Consider the following 18847-nt stretch of genomic DNA (forward strand, 5'->3'; position numbering starts at 1 on the left):
CTATTTGATAAATCAATGGAAGTATTTAAAACTAAAGGGCTTTCTATTATTTTATGAATGAATTAAAGATTTGAGTAGAAAAGATGGAAAAGTCAGAACAGAGAAGCAAATTGATTCTTTAAAATAATAATTTTATGCACATTTATTTCCAATTTAAATACCAAGCTCAGTTGCAATTTTTTTTGCTTCTTAATTAGAAAATTGAAACTCAAAAGCTTAGCACTTTGAAATAAATGCTTGCTGTGCTCCACTGTGACAAGATATTAATAATCTCTTTTTAAAAACAGCTGTTGTCTTTCTCCCAGTTATTTCTCACTCTAGTAAGGTTTCCTAAAATGCACTGAGGTTCTTGAATTCATGGAAAGAGGCACTGTTGTACTGTCTTTTTAAGAAACCACTGTATTCTGTTATCTATTTTTGTCTTTTCTAGGTTTTCTGTCTTTTTTAAATCCCCAGTTCCTTTCTGAATTTTCTTTTCCTCCAACTTCAGGGTGAGGGAATTTTCATCACAAGCTGTCCAGTTGCTGATGACTCGTGAAAGATTGTTTGTTGGGGTCTTCTTCTCTGTGTTTAAGAAGAGCGTCTTCAGGAACAGTTTATGTAGCCACTCCAGTTTCACAAGATGACGTGTTCCAAAATGAAAATGAATTGGCTTTGATTTTCTTTACATATATTGAGATACATAATAAAGCTCACTGAGTCCTTGACATATGGTTGCCCTGTTCTAGATGCTCTTCTGAATTAACTCATTTCATCCTCACGGAAACCCTGAGTTAGATATTGTTTCTCTCCTAATCAAACATTGAAAATTAAATATCAAGGGATCTTGAAAGCAGCTTGAGGAAAACCACGCATTATCTACATCAGAACAACTATACAAATGACAGTAGCTTTCTCATTAGAAATCATCAAGGCCAGAAGAATGGCCCATGCTTTTAAAGCACTAAAGAAGGAATTGTCAACACAGAATTCTCCAGCCATCAATTCTCTAGGAATGAAGATGAAATAAAATTTTTCACAGAAGGAAATCTCAGAGAATTCATTGCCAGAGATCTGCTTCAAGAGAATTATTAGAAGAAATTCTCAGATGGATGGGAAATGATTCTGGAAAGACTAGTACATCAGGAATGAAGTAGTGTGACAGAAATGTTAAATATCTAAGTAAGTGTAATAGATTATTTTTCACTTTTGGAGTTTTAAAGAATATAACTGAATGTTGAGAGCAAAAAAAGAAACACCCATTGTCTGATAGTGTTTTCAACTTATGTAGATATAATTAAAAGATAAATAAATCATAAAAGGTGGAGGGTAAAGGGAACCATCTCATAAGTTTATACTCTAATTAGAGGATAAAAGTTGATATCAAACAGAACAATCACTGAAAATATTATACAAGCAGATACGGTGAAAAATCACAGTAGGCAAATTAAAATTGATATACCCAATGTTTAGCACCTCAAAACTAGACAGGAAGGGGAAACAGAAACAGAAGTCAGAAGGAACAAACAGAAAACAAATAATAGAATGATAGACCTACCTAAGTAAATTGAATTAAATGTAAATGATCTAAACAAACCAATTAAAAGAATGAAAGTGTCTGTATGGATAAAAAATGGAACCCAACTACATGCTGCCCACAGAATCTCACTTTAAACATAATGACATAGACAAATTAAAATTAAAAGAAAGGAACAAGAAGAGTTTAATGTCACTGCCAGTCTATGATGGTTCAGATGGACAAAAAAAAAATGTCATATAGAAGACACAATCAGTGTGAGAAGATATTATTGGTTAAGTCACATTCAGATTGTATAACTCAGATTTGATTTGTATAAATCAAAACCAAAGATTATACTGTCTCCTAGAAAATATGTCTTTTGCTCAAATACTCATGTAACATTCATAGAAATTGACCAATCTGATGAAAGCCCACCCAATAAGTTTATTTGAGATACTGTTACTTTGCATCTCTAGAAACTCCATCTGTTTCTTTAAAATCTTCCCCCTTCCTCATTATGCTCATGTTTTCTTAAACATCCTGCTGTTAGCTTTGCTACTAGGAGCATAGAACAAGGAATTTCTCTAATGAGAAAACATTTCTCTAACAGGCCAGATAGTAAGCATTTTAGACTTTATGAGCCATAAGGCCTCTGTCACAACTTTCAATGCCTCTATTACAGCACAAAACAGCCCTGGACAATATGTAAACTACTGAGCGTGGCTGTTTTCCAAAAAAGCTTCATTGCACAGACATGGAAATTTTGAATTTAATCTAATTTTTACTTGTCATGAAATACTATTACCTCTTTGACTTTTTCCAGCTATTCTAACATTTACAAACCACTCCAGGCTCACTGGGGAACAAAAACAGTGGTGGACAAGATTTGTCTCACAGATCAGAGTTTGCTGGCCCCTGGCTCAGAGTATCTCTCACTCTTTCCCCATGTGGTGAAAGGGTCTGAGAGCCCCTATAATCTCCAAGGACCCAATGTTCTGACTGGTCATAACATAAATATTGCCTGATCTGTGTGAGGTCTGGGCACCATTCTGTTTAAACCAACCTGGCCATTCTTCTCCCAGTCTTGTGGAGTTTTGCTTAGCACTTGCTGAATGACAGGCCTAACTTAGTACCTGGCAAAAGCTCAAGGGGGTCCCTGTGGTTTGGGGTTTCTTTTCCTGTATTCTGCCTTTCTTCCTGAAACTTTCTCTCATCTTCTAGCCCCAGCAAGGCTGCCATACTCTGCCCAGGTCCTCTTTCCCTAGGGCCCACAGCCAGGTGCTGCATCTTTTTTTTTTTGAAAAATGAATAAAGTTTATTAGAGTGGGAAACGCTGTTAGAACAGTGGGCCAGCTCAAGGGAGAACCAACACTGAACATGGGTCCTTAGTCCATTTTTTTTTCATTTATTTTTATTAGTTGGAGGCTAATTACTTTACAATATTGTAGTGGTTTTTGTCATACATTGACATGAATCAGCCATGGATTTACATGTATTCCCCATCCTGATCCCCCCTCCCACCTCCCTCTCTACCCGATCCCTCTGGGTCTTTCCCAGTGCACCAGGCCCGAGCACTTATCTCATGCACCCAACCTGGGCTGGTGATCTGTTTCATCATAGATAATATACATGTTTCGATGCTATTCTCTCAAAACATCCCACCCTCGCCTTCTCTCACAGAGTCCAAAAGTCTGTTCTGTACATCTGTGTCTCTTTTTCTGTTTTGCATATAGGGTTATCATTACCATCTTTCTAAATTCCATATATATGTGTTAGTATACTGTAATGGTCTTTGTCTTTCTGGCTTACTTCACTCTGTATAATGGGCTCCAGTTTCATCCATCTCATTAGAACTGATTCAAATGAATTCTTTTTAATGGCTGACTAATATTCCATGGTGTATATGTACCATAGCTTCCTTAAAAATATTGGACGCTTCACGAATTTGAGTGTCATCCTTGCACAGGGGCCATGCTAATCTTCTCTGTATCGTTCCGATTTGAGTATGTGTGCTGCCGAAGCGAGCACCCTTAGTCCATTTTTATAGCCAGGATGTAAGAGGCGGGACGGGGTCTTGTAGGTTGTTTGCTGATTGAGTGAGGCAGGTATACTGGGTGGAGGAAGAGTAAGGCAAATACCTTCTCCCTGTGGGGTAGGAGGGGAGACGGTTTATACTGCTCAGGAGGACCTGAAATCCGTTAATAGTTACAACATGGGAGAGGGAAGGATGATAAGGGTCTAGTTTTTTTCCATTCCTGATTCCAAGACACTTCTTGGTTTTTTTCTGTTCTTCTGTCCTTAGGACAGCACATTCCTCCCTCTCTTTAGGTTTAGGGCCAATTCTTTGGCCCCTTTTGATACTCTATGGGCTTCCCTGGTGGCTCAGAGGTGAAAGCATCTGCCTGCAATGCAGGAGACCTGGGTTTGATCCCTGGGTGGGAAAGATCCCCTGGAGAAGGAAATGGCAACCCACTCCAGTATTCTTGCCTGGAGAATCCCTTGGATGGAGGAGCCTGGTGGGCTACAGTCCACGGGGTCGTGAAGAGTCAGACACGACTGAGGGACTTCACTTTCACTTTTTGATACTCTGCTCATGTCTAACTACCTACCTATTTCCTTTCTGAGGCACTTGGGAATCCAGTCTCAGGGGAAAAGGGGTGATGACTGCGCTGGCTTCTTCAGGCTGCACAGGGGCATCAGGGGGCTCTGGGTTCCCTTTGCCTGCTCTCTGTCAGGGTGAGTTTAGGGAAGGAGATGAGAGTCTGTGGAATGATAAGGTGGCAGGTTTTAGCATTGTCTGGGTGTTGGCCAGGGAATATTCTTGTCATACTACACTTGGAGATTTGTTGTATTCTTGAAGAAATAAACTTAACAAGTGAGTTAAAGGTAATGGCCCAAAGATGAAGAGAAGTAGAAAAGCTGCTGAGAGGCTAGCCAGGAGAACCAGGACCAGACGTTGGTTCGTGGTATTAGTGTTTCTCTAGGTAAGAGAAGATGCAAGAATTTGGGCTCATAAAAATCTTTACCTGAAAACACCCGACTATCTGAAGGCCAGTTCTAAGATTTTCCCAGAGCACAGTGTCTTATTTCTGATCTCCACCCTGAGCTCCTTTCAAGGGATGTCGAAGGTCAGCAGTTTGCCGTGGTCATGACTTAATCTTTGTAGAGGCAGCTGGCAAGTGCCAACTTCCATTCAGCAGTGCCCCTTCATAGCCACACATTTGACCGTGCCTTGGGGGTATTTCATGTGGGTGATGCATCTTGATGGAAAGCTGGAGTGATGTTGGGGCTCATGGTTCCACTGAGAGTGATTCTTAGCTGTTCTGGTTCTTTCTGGTGGGAAGTTAATCCAAATCCTAACAATGTTTTTTGTTACACACATGACCGATGTAAAACTTTGCAACAGCTTTATTCTGGTTAGTTGCTTGCCTTGTGTTTTTTCTTAGTATTTGCTTTGCTTTATATTTGTCTTCTGTAAGTTGGAAAGCACTGAATTTTGTTTAATTCCATTTGATGATCTCTGGTTTTTAGGAGGTGAGTTTAATGCATTTGGGTTTCCCTGGTGGCTCAGACAGTAAAGAATCTGTCTGTAATGCAGGAGACCCAGGTTCGATCCCTAGGTCAGGAAGATCCCTTGGAGAGGGGAAAGTCTACTCTCTCCAATATTCATGCCTGGAGAATTCCATGGACAGAGGAGCCTGGCAGGCTATAGTCCATGGGGTCAAAAAGAGTTGAACACGACTGAGAGACTTAACACTTTAATGCATTTACATGGTTTTGATTACTCATGTTTTTGGACTTGGTTTACTATGTACTTTTTGATAGTCTATTTGCCATGCTCTTTGCTTATCTCTAACTTTCCCTCCTGACACTCACATTGATCACATTTATTTCACCCATTTTCCCCTTCACTGGTTTGGAACTTTGCTTTTTAATTCTGTTCCTTCTGTGATCCTCATGAGTTCTTAGCATTAGGAATATAAAGCATGAAGTAAAAAGAATTCTCCATCTTTTTTTCTCTAGTGTCAGTCACCCAGATTCATTGCTAATGTTGTGTGCTTGTATTTTATCTCTCATTTCTATGTGTTTGAGACAGGAGGAAAGATTTTCTGCATCAACTTAGTTCTTTGCATTGGCCAGAAGTCTGTTTTTCTGTATCTCAACTGACTTTCTCTCCCCAGCCCATCTCATGACTGGTAACAGAGAAGGTTTAAGTTCCATCAGTCCCTGAGTTTATCTTCTGCTACCATGTTGTTGTCCTTCGGTGTCCATCTAAGCTCTGGGGTGCACACACGCCGTGTACATCCAGAGTGTGGCAGGGGAGCATCTGACCTTGACAGGCAGCTGCCACCACTTAACTGGCCTTCCGACCCCAGTCTAGCACAGGTGTGGTTCTGACTCTGGGTCTCATCATCTCCACCTTCAGACAGACCAGTGCTCTGCTCCCTCAGTCAGCATCCCCACAATCTGTGGAGGACGCAGGAGAACCCACTTCTCCCACATGGATTCAGATCCATAGACAGCTCGTGGGCTGCTCTGAGTAGATGTGCCCTTGTAGCCACATTGACGCTCCTGCTCCCTGGCCTACCTTGGGAGCTCTGTGTCTCTTTGGGGAGGATTCTGCCACCTGTCTGTTTTCTGAAGCCCAAGCCCTAACCTTCTCTCAGAATCCCAGTGCTCTTGGGACCAGACCTGAATGCATGTGGCTGAGACACTCTCAGGGGCTCCCAGGAGCATCCAACTCTCTACTTCTCCCTGGACCACCTCTCTTCCCACCCCAGAGAAGTTTGTTCATGGGTAGGTGTGCCTGGGTGCCCACACCTGCCCTGAGAAAAGTGTGTAGTAAGGGCAAGTGTACCCTGTAACCATGCTGTCTGCAAGACTTCATTGTCTGAACACTCAGAAGCCGATACACAAGTGCTGCGTCCTGTCTGCCTGTCTGTGGCCTCTCTTTCCTGGGGAAGTGGGGGTGGTGCACGTCATTAGCACACATTTGGGTACACGTGTGCAAAGTGCACACACACACACAGTGGTGCACACACACGTATTCTGACCACTGTATCCTGGACTCTAAGTCAAGTCTAGAAATTGAAAGGTGTTTTAGATCAAGAATAAAGCTTGATTTTCCAAACAATGAATAGAATTAGAGCTATATTCCTTAGAGTTTTCCTTTATGCCATATCTGAGAGGATGAGGGCACCTTCATTCTGTCCTCATTGCCTTTGACCCCTTCCTGTGGGCTGGTGGGGAGTCATTTTAACCATTCAGATGTGGGGTGAAGGGGGGCAGAGGACCCACCAGGAGGGGCGGCCTTCATCCTGGGCTTTTGGGGGAAGTGAGAGGTACAGACATGCGTAATGCTGAAGCTTCTGTCGCACTGGTCTCAAAGAAGCAAGTGCAGAATTTGTGCCTGAAATTGAGCTGGCTTTAATAAACTCTATAATGTATGGCACTGGCTTAGTAGTTGGGCATGATGTGGGAGACACGTGTGATGAAAAAAGACAGAGAAACCAAGTACTGCATGATCCTGTTCATACATGGAATCCACAAACATTGAATTCATAGAAACAGTAGATTGGTGGTTACCTGGGGCTTGGAAGTGGTGGAAATGGGGAGATGTTGGTCAAAGGGTACAAAGCCAGTAAGATGAGTAAGTTCTGGGGAGCTAATGTACAGCATGGTGCATATTGCTAAGGATACTGTATGGCATTGTAAAAGTTGCTAAGAGAGTAGATCTTAAATTTCTCATCACTAGTAGAAATGTTTGACCTATGTGAGGTGATGGAGGTGTTAACTAATCTTACATTTCACAATACATATGTGTATTGAATCATTAGGTGGTACACCTGAAACTTACACAACATTGTTAATCAATTACATCCCAATAAAGCTGGATAAACAAATGAAAGGATGATGGCTTGTGTTTCCTAGAGCTCCGAAGAAGCAAGGGTTTGTTACATAACAGTGTGGATGGAACTGAGCAGGGTGACTTCACAGATGATTTAAAATGGAGCTGATATACCAAACACATTTATAAACCATGACTTTCAAATTTGGAGCATCTAATCAAGCTCTCACTTTGGAACTGGGCCTCAGCTTGTTTTCTCCATGGTCTCCCAGCACGGGAGAGGCAAGGATACGGTACAGACTGTGCTTCTCCCATGTATCTGCAGGGTCAAATGGCCTGGTGGGACCCCTTAGCTGCTAATTCATTTGCTTTGACCCACTCAGCCCCATGTCTCTGCTGATGATGAAAACCCAGGGCATGAATGACTGGAGATGAGTTTGTCATCTGCGTATTATGCTCCTGGCTGCAGGACCCTGCTGGCTGCGTCCCCACCTGGTGATGGAGCCTGGCCCTGTAGGTGGGGGCAGCTGCCCCTGTGGCCACGGGGAGCTCTCAGCACAGCACTTTCTTGGAAAAGTGATTCTATTTTCAAACGCTGGCACGGGACTCTTCCTGATGGCAATGCTTCTAATTAGTCTGAGAAAACAAATAGCTCTTCCGTCAGGGGAAAATTTTTGAGTGGCAGCTAGTTATCACCCTGTAGCCCCAGCGGCTGAGTCAGTCTGGGGCACTTATGTCTTGCCAAGGAGCTTCCTGGGCCTCACTCTGTATCTGCTGCCTCAGCTCCTGCTTCCACTCACAGGTACCTTTGCCATACCTGCATCAACTCAGACCCTGTTTTATCTCTCCTGAAGGATGGTGTGATTCGTAAGTTTACGTGTCAACTTGGTTAGGCCATGTTGCCCAGATATGCGGTCAAACACCAGCTTAGATGATGCTGTGAAGATATTTTTTAGAGGAAATTAACATTTGACTCTGAATAAGGTAGATGACTCTAAAATATGGGTGGGTTTCCTCCAATCAGTTGATGGCCTTGAGAGAAAAGACCAAGGCCCCTTGAAGAAGAGAAAATTCTACTCCAGACCTGGGCTGCAGCATTAGCTCTCCCTTGGGTCTCCAGCCTACTGCCTGGTCTGCAGAGTTTAGCCTGGCCAGTTCTGGCAGTTTTGTTGTTCAGTCACTCAGTCGTCTCTGACTCTTTGTGACCCCATGAACTGCAGCATACCAGCATTCCCTGTCCTTCAGTATCTCCTGGAGCAATAGCATGATCCAATTTCTTAAAACAAATATTCCTCCATATGTATACATGACATACACACCTATAGGATGTGTACACACACACAAACACACACACACATTTTTGACCCATTGGCTGTTTAGGAGTGTGTTATTGAGAGAGTCAATTCCTAGGCAGGTTGATAAGAAGTCTGGGGGTCCCCAAGGAGAGAGAGGTCTGGGGTTCTTGAGGAGGAGATAAGGGTCTGGAATTCTCAAGGAGGAGGAAAGGACATTTTTTTTTCTCTCTACATTCCTTAGTCTTAGTCACATAAAACGTTTTTTTCCTTAAACTCAGAACTGATGATTACACAACAAACAACTCAGCTTAAACTCTGTACTAAGGATTATATAACAGCAATGTATCCTGCTTGAGGACAGTTTTTCCTTCCTGAAAAACTTCTGGCTAATCCTGTTATCTTAAAATGTAAATTATGGGAGTGGGTCTAGTAAGATCTTTACAACCTGAGACATTCCTTTGATTTATTGTAATAATTAATTAAAAAGTATATAGCTCCTTTGCTAACACTAGCAAGGTAGGCACTCTCCTTCCCCCTTCTGATGTCTATGTTAGAAGCTTTCTCTGTCCCTTCTCACTTTAATAAAACTCTGCTACACAAAATCTCTTGAGTGATCAAGCCTGGTCCCTGGTCCCGAAATCATCTTCGGAGATCACGAATCCATCGTTCACCATAAGCTATCATTGTTTAATTTCCACATATTCCATTTTTTTCCCTTTTCTTTATTTCTAGTTTCATACCATTGTGGTTGTAAAACACACTTGGTATGATTTTAATCGTCTTTCGTGGTTGTTTTGTGACCTAATATACGATCTATTCTGGAGTGTGTCCCATCTGTGCTTGAGAAGAACGTGTATTCTGCTGCTATTGGATGGAATATCTGTTAGGTTTTCTGTCTGGATGATCCACCCACTTTTGCAAGTGGGTATTGAAGTCTTCTGCTATTATGGATTTTATTTTTCTCTCTGGAGATTCTTTATACCTGCTTAATTGATTTAGGTGCTTTTTCATCAGGTGTATCTATAGTTACAATTGTTATATCCCCTTGACAAATTAATTCCCTTATTATGTAATGACTTTGCTATAGTTACCATTTTCCTTTTTTGACTAAACATCTATTTTGTCTGATACTAGCAGAGCCACCATTGATGTCTTTTGGTTTTCATTTAGGTGGAATATATTTTCTATCCCTTTTCTTTGAGCCCAGGTGTCCTTGATGCTGAAATGAGACTCTTGTAGGTAGTCCCCTCATGTAGGGGAATGTTTGGCTTGTGGTGAAGGTGAAAAGGGCTGTCTGGGATGACAGGAGGTGGTTTTCATGGGCTGGGGGGGAATTTGCTGCTCCTAATGCCTCACTCACTGTCCCTGGAAACCTCAGGATCTGGGAGATGAAATCTGGTTGGAGAGGAGCCCTTTCAGTCTACACACTTGTCCATCTGATTCATCCTATTACCCTTGGTTCCACCTACCCTCCCCTAAAAGGCAGGAGTTCCTGTCCAGCTAGCCAGATTGGAGCCCCTGATAAAGTCAGGGTTGATTCTTCTGTGGTCAAAGCATAAAAGCTGATGTGCATTTGTGAATGCTCTCTTTCTCTCTCTCCATCTCTTCTCAATCTTGGATTCTGGAGGGAGAGAGCAGACCCTGTGCCCTGGGTGATTTAAGTCACTCTCCTGTTCACTTTTATTTTCGTCTATCCATCCCCTCTTTGGGGGACTGTCCGTTCATCCCTAGTATGTGGTTCATGTACCCATCTCAGGACCAGGTTGGGCGCATGCTTGGGCATGGCCAGTGAGAGTGCTGCATTCCTCAGCCACAGCGATTGGCTCAGGGATGAAACATGACCCAAATCAGGACCATCAGAGCCAACACAAGAGTGCTGCCAAAAGTATCGGAGGAAGTGCTCCTCTCTCAGAGACGGCTGGAGCTGAGGACCAAGGAAGTCAGAGGTTGCTGGGAGGAAGTGCTCCTCTCTCAGAGACGGCTGGAGCTGAGGACCAAGGAAGTCAGAGGTTGCTGGGAGGAAGTGCTCCTCTCTCAGAGATGGCTGGAGCTGAGCACCAAGGAAGTCAGAGGTTGCTGGGAGGAAGTGCTCCTCTCTCTTTCAGAGATGGCTGGAGCTGAGGACCAAGGAAGTCAGAGGTTGCTGGGAGCCCTCTTTGTCAGCAGCTGGAGGGAGCATCCTGAGGATGAGGGTCCAAGCAGGGAAGGGAGGAAGGGGGTGGAAAAGAGAGAGGGAGACGAGGGATGAGGATGGGGGGAGAGACAGGGAGAGGAAGAGATGGTAAAGCCAATGTATTCCACCCCCACTTTTTTGTTCTAGTTTGTGTTTTCTTAAACTGGTTTGTGTCCTGAGTAAAGCTCCCCGTGTCTCCGTCCAGCTCCCCCAGTGAGGCCTCCCTGGATTGCTGGTCTGGTCTGTGCTCTCAGTTGGGCTGTGTTTCTGCCAGGGATCAGGTTTGGAGGAGGGATTGGGGCAGTGGAGCCCAGCCTTCTGGTTTCCCGCTTTAACTCCCTCTAATACTGTCAGAACTCTCCTTGCCTCCACCCCCAGCACATCTCACTGACCTTTCCCAGGAGCCCGCAGGAGCACCCTTCCCCTTTCCACTTGCATGGAGGGACGAGAGTCCCCCAGAGTTACTGGGGCAAGTCCCTTCTCCTAGTCATGTTTCCTGCAGCTTCCACGCAGGGACCTGCACCCCAGGCAGAGGGGCAGGGTCAGCCTGTGAGAGGAAGGGACATCTGGGCTTTTGTCGCAGCTGTCCTGCGACTTCCCGTGTGGTCAGGACCTGGTCACCTGCTCTGCCTCCCGGTGTCTACCCTGGAGGCTTGGGATCCACAGCCTTGGAGAGCTTTCCTATAACATCTATCATTCTCATCTCATCCATCTGGATGTAAAGGAATCACATTTGGCCTTTGGCAGTTTCTGGGCAGTCTTGTCTTTGGTACAGCTCCCAAATGGCTGTGAGGGACTTCAGGTGACCTGTGTCTGGGTCTGAGGACACATTCTCTGAGTGTAGCTGGAATGGGGGTGGCAGGCAAGAGCCCCTAGTACAGGGTGACTGACCCGCTGAATTTCTGCCTGGCCTAGGGCCAGTCAACCCCAGGCCACCATCAGCAAACCCTGGGAATGGGAACACAGGAACCCACGGCCAGGCATGTGACAAGGCACTGGGAAGGGGAGACACAACACTCCTGCCTTAAGCTCTCCCACTGGGCGCTTCCCAGCTCTCATCTTACATAAACCCAAGGTGCCGTCAGCATCCAGAAGTTAAATTGAGGCACTTTGTGGAATAGCTTCAGTCTATATACCCATTTGAATGCAGAGTTCCAAAGAATAGCAAGGAGAGATAAGAAAGCCTTCCTCAGTGATCAATGCAAAGAATTAGAGGAAAACTATAGAATGGGAAAGACTAGAGATCTCGTCAAGTAAATTAGAGATACCAAGGGAATATTTCATGCAAAGATGGGCACAATAAAGGACAGAAATGGTATGGACCTAACAGAAGCAGAAGATATTAAGAAGAGGTGGCAAGAATACACAGAAGAACTGTACAAAAAAGATCTTCACGACCCAGATAATCACGATGGTGTGATCACTTACCTAGAGCCAGACATCCTGGAATGTGAAGTCAAGTGGGCCTTAGAAAGCATCACTACGAATAAAGCTAGTGGAGGTGATGGAATACCAGTTGAGCTATTTCAAATCCTGAAAGATGATGCTGTGAAGGTGCTGCACTCAATATGCCAGCAAATTTGGAAAACTCAGCAGTGGCCACAGGACTGGAAAAGGTCCGTTTTCATTTCAATCCCTAAGAAAGGCAATCCCAAAGAATGCTCAAACCACTGCACAATTGCACTCATCTCACACGCTAGTAAAGTAATGCTCAAAATTTTCCAAGCCAGGCTTCAGCAATATGTGAACCGTGAACTTCCTGATGTTCAAGCTGGTTTTAGAAAAGCCAGAGGAAGCAGAGATCAAATTGCCAACATCCGCTGGATCATTGAAAAGGCAAGAGAGTTCCAGAAAAACACCTATTTCTGCTTTATTGACTATGCCAAAGCCTTTGACTGTGTGGATCATGATAAACTGTGGAAAATTCTGAAAGAGATGGGAATACCAGACCACCTGACCTGCCTCTTGAGAAATCTGTATGCAGGTCAGGAAGCAACAGTTAGAACTGAACATGGAACAACAGGCCGGTTCCAAATAGGAAAAGCAGTATGTCAAGGCTGTATATTGTCACCCTGCTTATTTAGTTTATATGCAGAGTACATCATGAGAAACACTGGGCTGGATGAAGCACAAGCTGGAATCAAGATTGCCGGGAGAAATATCAATAATCTCAGATATGCAGATGACACTACCCTTATAGCAGAAAGTGAAGAACTAAAGAGCCTCTTGATGAAAGTGAAAGAGGAGAGTGAAAAAGTTGGCTTAAAGCTCAACATTCAGAAAACTAAGATCATGGCATCCAGTCCCATCACTTAATGGGAAATAGATGGGGAAACAGTGGAAACAGTGATAGAATTTATTTTTGGGGGCTCCAAAATCACTGCAGATGGTGATTGCAGCCATGAAATACAAAGGTGCTTATCCTTGGAAGAAAAGTTATGTCCAACATAGACAGCATATTAAAAAGCAGAGACATTACTTTGTCAACAAAGGTCCTTCTATTTAAGGCTATGGTTTTTCCAGTAGTCATGTACGGATGTGAGAGTTGGACTATAAAGAAAGCTGAGCACCAAAGAATTGGTGCTGTTGAACTGTGATGTTTGAGAAGACTCTTGAGAGTCCCTTGGACAGCAAGGCAATCCAACCAGTCCATCCTAAAGGAAATCAGTCCTGGGTGTTTATTGGAAGGACTGATGCTGAAGCTGAAACTCCAATACTTTGCCCACCTCATGAAAAGAACTGACTCATTTGAAAAGACCCTGATGCTGGGAAAGATTGAAGGCAGGAGGAGGGGGGGACGACAGAGGATGAGATGGTTGGATGGCATCAACAACTCAATGGACATGAGTTTGAGTAAGCTCTAGGAATTGGTGATAGACAGGGAGGCCTGGTGTGCTGCAGTCCATGCGGTCGCAAAGAGTCAGACACGACTCAGCGACTGACCTGAACTGAACTGAAGAAGATTCCAGGTCCACACTGAGGGTGTGTGAGGGTTTGTTTATTTGGGGGTCAGGAGCCTTCTCATATTAATACGTATTGGGATTATGCAATGCTTAGGAACTTCTGTTGTTTCTGACACTTTTTGTATTGTTTACATTAAAATTTTTTTACTGTATTTTATGATGTTGTGGCATCTTACAAACTCTTTGTGGCTGGGGAGAAACTGACTCTTCTGAGATAGCACACCCTTAGAGACAGAAAAGGGCCCATCCAGGAACAGGTCTGTGAGATGGAAACTAAGCAATCCAGAGCCGCACCTCCTCAGTCTGAAACAATATTTCTCGGGAGACAATATTCTTCCACTTTGACCACCCCAGGACCAAGTTCCAGACAACTAGGGACCGTGTCTATCCCTTAGAGTCAGCAGAACTGCAGAAACCAGCCCGTCCTAAGCACGCACCCTGCCCTTCTTGGTCCTTCTGTGTGTGCTGTGCGCTCAGTCGCTCAGTTGTGTCCTACTCTTTTGCGACCCCATGGAATGCAGCCTACCAGGCTCCTCTGTCCATGGGATTTTCCAGGTAAGACTACTGGAGAGGGTTGCCATTTACTTTTCTAGGGTATCTTCTCAACCCAGGGATGGAACCCGGGTCTCCCACGCTGTAAGCAGACGCATTACTGTGAGCCACCAGGGATGCCCAGACCTTAACAAAGGCCTTGGCATTGGCCTTCCCCTTGCTCCTGTCCTCTGGCTCCTGACCACACAGTGCTCCTCTGTGGTGCGTCATGTCTCCTGAGTATAAGAAATTTGTTTCCTTTTTTTTTTTCTTTGAATCTCTCCTCTGCCTCCTCTTGTAGCTGCAACTGAGTGACCATCTCATAAAAGAACACAGAACAAGTGCCCGGACCAGAAGAAGAGACAAGAAAATATTTGCCTGTTGCCACAGAGGTCATTTCTTTCTTTTTGTATTGAAGTATAGTTGATTTAAATATGATGGTTGTCTATATGCAAAACAGAAAAAGAGACTCAGATGTATGGAACAGACTTGTGGACTCTGGGAGAAGGCGAGGGTGGGATGTTTCAAAAGAACAGCATTGAAACATGTATATTATCTAGGGTGAAACAGATAGCCAGCCCAGGTTGGGTACATGAGACAAGTGCTCGGGCCTGGTGCACTGGGAAGACCCAGAGGGATCGGGTGGAGAGGGAGGTGGGAGGGGGGACTGGGATGGGGAATACATGTAAATCCATGGCTAATTCATTTCAATGTATAACAAAAACTACTGTAATGACGTAAAGTAATTAGCCTCCAACTAATAAAAAAAAAAATATGATGGTTGTTTTGTTACCAAACCAAACTTGAGTCCACTTTCGCGTGCAGTAAAGCCCATTTACTGACACAGGATTGTGGTGAAGGAAAGTGCAATGTTTATTGCAGGCACCAAGCAAGGAGTTCAGACAGCTGGTGCTTAAAAGACCCAAACTCCTCAATAGCTTTCGGGGAAAGGCTTTTAAAGGCTGGATTAAGGAAGGGGTTGTGGGGTGTGTGATCAGCTCCTGGACATTCTTCTGATTGGTTGGTGGTGAGGGAATTGGGAGTCAGTGTCATCAACCTTCTGGTTTCAACTGGCCTGGGGTCTATTTGCTTGTACGCTGCACGCAGTTAACTTCTTCCACCTGGTGGGGGTTTCAGTATCTGCAAAATAGTTCAAAGAACATGGCTCAGAGTATTATTTATAGCCCCTAAAGAGGGACAAAAGTCTTGACTTTAATAGTTAAACTATTATTATTCTGTCTTGCTTGACTGTTTTCCTTTGTCTCTGCATTTTTCTTACTTCTCTGATTAAATTTATTCCTTGGAACTCGGAGAAGACCTAGGAGTCTAAAGTTTTTCCGCAAATAAGAGGCAAGTGAAAGACATGGTGAGGGTTCTATCCTGGGAAGGCTCATAGGGTCCAGCAGGGTCCAGCTTGATTACAGTTTTAGGTGTACAACTTAGTGATTCAGTATTTTTGCAGATTATACTAACTGAAGTTTAGAAGAAAGCCTTGAAAGGATTGTGGTAAACTGGGATATTTCCATCCACCTTGGGGCAATAGCAGCTGCTGATGACAGCTATGGGCCCTGTGCAAACTGACCCCACCCTCCTTCCTCTAATTTCCTTTTGGCTTCCAAACACGACACAGCCACAGAGCATTCAGGGAAAACCTAGTGCGGTTTTCTGGGCAGGCAATTTGGCCTCACTTGCTCACTGATGATTCTGCTGCATGTCAGCTGGATTGCTGGCCTGTGAGGTGAGATGTGCTCCTGCCCCTGGCAGAGGCATTTCCACACTCCTTGGGACAGCTGGTGATTATTGTGTCTTAACCAATTTTGTGCTCCTTTTTTTTCTAATTCCAACACCAACCCTTTTAAGTGAAGAAATATGAACAGAAATAAGAAAGCCCCCTGTTAGCCCCACCCTGAAGCCCCATGTGCAAACTTCTAAATCACGTTCGACAGTCACAAATGCAGTTTTCAGAAAAGGGGGCCATCTTGCAAAATACACAGGCAGTTTTTACAACTCGACTCTACGTGATGAATGTATTTTCATATCACTATATTGTCTTCTGGTACATTATTTCCAGCTTTCTGCATAATCATACCATTGAATGAACATTGTAAATGCATTTAACCAATACCGTAATATTGGCCAGAATCAATGAAAAATTAATAACCTGGACCATTTCATTATCATAAGAGCCTTGTGAGTCAAATCCTCACATGTGCACTTTTCAATACATCCATAATCATGCCTGCAGGACACATTGTAGACATGGAATCTCTTAGGAAGTACTGTATAGAGGCTTGTGATACTTGTTTGATGCCATTTTGATACCAAATTGCTTTCATAAATATTATATCAGTTTCTACTCCTCAAAGACTTTGTCAGATGCTTTCTCACCCACTGTGTTAACACTGGGATTATCCATGCTTTTAATCCTTGCCAATTGAATAGCTGAGGAGAAAAGTCATCTCATTATTATAATTGGTAATGTTCTGGGCCTGCTAATGGAGGTCAGACATATGGTGGTGATTATCTTCTTTTTCAACCATTTAAAATGTCCTTGGTCTAAGTGGTTCATGTTATTATTTGTAAGTGGAAGATTTAAAATGAGCTAATAAAAAATATTGATGTAATGTAACCAGTTTTAGCTAGAAGGCCACCTCTGAGCAAGACCTTTTCCTTTCAACTGCCATTAGTGTAAGGCTCTCCAACCTTACCTTTCAAGTGCAACGTTTATAAGAAAAATTGTCCAAGATGATAATTTGGGTGCTATAGTGACCCCAAAGTGATAAGCAAGTGAGGAATTTGTTATTAAAATAAGAATATCCTCTAATGAACGTGGCAGTGTTTAATTCTCCAATAACATTGCTGCAGACAACCCAGTGCTTGCTGGTTTCTAAAAGTTGATAAGTGTATTTATTCTATTGTTTTGACTTTGCTGTACTGTGAGTAATTTTACAGATCACTAATTTCAAATGTCACAATCTCTAAGCAGAATGAAGTTGGTACATTCTTCCAATTAATTAACCAGCAAATTTAATTTCACACTACAGAGCTTTGGAATAGCAACTGTTTACCGAAATTACCATTGCAAATAATGAGACTGAATGTTTAAAGAACCAACATTTAGTATTGTCAATTAAGTCTGGGCTAAATGTTAATAAATATAACACAGTGTGGGAAGCCATCTGCTGGAGGGTCAGTTTGCTGAGAGCCATCATCTTGAGCAGCCTGGGGACATGTCCTCCAGGAAACAAGAGGTTATTGCAACTTGTTATGCAGCTACTTTCATCAGGGGGCCCTGTCACTAAACTACCAAAAAAAAAAAGTCAGCAAGATTATTTCATCTTTCAAAAGGTTATTTTACTGAGTAATCAGCAATGTGGCAAACACCTCATTTAATAAACTTCACGTACAATTTTGCCACGTGTCTGTTTTGCCATGTTCTACCAGCCTTTACCCTTGAGCATGCATATGTTTTAAATATGTGCATATAGTACATATAGCTGTCCTTCTATATCCATGAGGGATTGGCTCCAGGACTCCCACAGATACCAAAGTCCATGAATGCTCAAATTCCTTGTATAAAATGGGGCAGTGTTTGCATATAACCTACACACATCCTCCCATATACTTAAAATCATTTCTGGGATTACTTGCAACAACTGATACAATGCTGCTGCTGCTGCTGCTGCTAAGTCTGCTGCTAAGTCGGACTTCGTGTCCGACTCTGTGCGACCCCATAGACGGCAGCCCACCAGGCTCCACCATCCCTGGGATTCTCCAGGCAAGAACACTGAAGTGGGTTGCCATTTCCTTCTCCGATGCATGAAACTGAAAAGTGAAAGTGGAGTCACTCAGTTGTGTCCGACTCTTCATGACCCCATGGACTGCAGCCTACCAGGCTCCTCTGTCCATGGGATTTTCCAGGCAAGATTACTGGAGTGGGTTGCCATTGCCTTCTCCCATACAATGCTAATGCTATGTAAATAGTTGCCAAGGCTTGGCAAATTCAAGTTTTGCTTTTTGGAATGCTCCAGATTTTTTTTCTGACTATTTTTGATCCTTGGTTGATTGCATATGTGGATGCAGGACCTGCTGACAGGAAGGGCTGACTGGACACAATTTCCTGTAACTGCATCACAGATATCTTTGTTATCCTTACTTGGTCTTTTAGTTATCATGCTGGCTTGCTGTGTGATAATTCATCACGTGGGTGGGCTGTGATTTGCTTCACTTCTCTTCTATTATTGTCACTTGAATTGATTCCTAGTGCTGATGATTATTAGCCATGGAGCATGGGGGCTTTTCATAGTTTGGTCTAATTTTCTTAGAATGAATTCCCAGCAGTTGGAACATCAAAGCAAAGGGGAATTAGTGTTTCAGGCTTTGTGTTTCTTGCTGTCATGTTCTGGTTCTGCTTATCCCCTTGTCTGCAATGCCCTGCCCATTCACTTCTACAGAGAGTAAAGTTATCTAAGATAAAAAAGTTTTGTTTTCTAGGTTCTTTTCTATTCCCCCGCACTGCCTCCATTTCCTCTAGGTTTC

At 43.4% G+C, this 18847-nt stretch overlaps 1 non-coding gene across 1 annotated transcript; it reads right to left on the reverse strand.

The window, feature by feature from the left end:
- Window positions 1–3419: 3419 nt before the first annotated feature.
- On the reverse strand, window positions 3420–3526 carry LOC139036589 (U6 spliceosomal RNA). Its single transcript, XR_011489407.1, has one exon. It is a non-coding gene; the product is annotated as a U6 spliceosomal RNA (small nuclear RNA).
- Between the last annotated feature and the right edge of the window lie 15321 nt (window positions 3527–18847).

Source organism: Odocoileus virginianus, chromosome 1 (assembly GCF_023699985.2).
Source record: "Odocoileus virginianus isolate 20LAN1187 ecotype Illinois chromosome 1, Ovbor_1.2, whole genome shotgun sequence".
NCBI lineage: Eukaryota > Metazoa > Chordata > Mammalia > Artiodactyla > Cervidae > Odocoileus > Odocoileus virginianus.